Raw genomic sequence first — 787 nt, forward strand, 5'->3', positions numbered from 1 at the left:
TTAATGGAACGTCTTATGGTCATCACAATGAAGCAAAATTGTGTTTGTTGTTAGACAAATGACATATTTTGATGCAATATAAGTCACTGCATTGAATATTACAACAGATGCTCAAGATGACAGTCCCTGCCCTCAGTCGTTAGAAGTTTGTGGCTGTATTCTATTAATTGTATTGTTCCAAAAATAACCTTTCAGTACCTGACATTATCTTTTTGAACTTTAGGACACGAGTTTTGACGGCACCTCCCGCCGGAAAAAAAAACGATTGAAAACCGCATACAACTTTTTTCATACATATTAAATATCACTCTTACAAAGTGGTAATTGGTAAATCAACTATCACTTTGGTTTTATTCAGGCCATAATGAATCTTACTAATGACAAAAAAAGGTTCTCCACTAACTGTTTAAGATGGAGCTACTTGTCATTCTCCTATAAATGTAAAAAGAACTATAAGATTGTGATAAGGTTTAACTTGGGCTTACAGTTCGATGGTTCTTCCACTCTTATTCAGGCCGTTTACAGTTTCGTGGGGGTGGGGTTGAGAACAGTTCGAACTTCAAATCTGACAAAACGTGAAGTAAAAAAAATCACTCGACGGACAGCGGCAAATGCCGCCCCACTCCGCATGCGCTGCTGTCGCGATGCCTTCCGGGAGATGTAGTTTTGCATCTTCACGATTGTTATTATAAAAGCCAGAGACGGCTGCGGCGCGGGACTACATTTCCCAGGGGGCACGATGGTGCGGATTGGTGTTGGGAAAGGCGGTGGGCGGGAGGGTGAACGC

The sequence above is a fragment of the Chiloscyllium plagiosum genome, unplaced genomic scaffold, assembly GCF_037043375.1.
Source record: "Chiloscyllium plagiosum isolate Xiang-an unplaced genomic scaffold, Cpla_swu_hap1 HiC_scaffold_53X, whole genome shotgun sequence".
In the NCBI taxonomy this organism is placed as follows: domain Eukaryota; kingdom Metazoa; phylum Chordata; class Chondrichthyes; order Orectolobiformes; family Hemiscylliidae; genus Chiloscyllium; species Chiloscyllium plagiosum.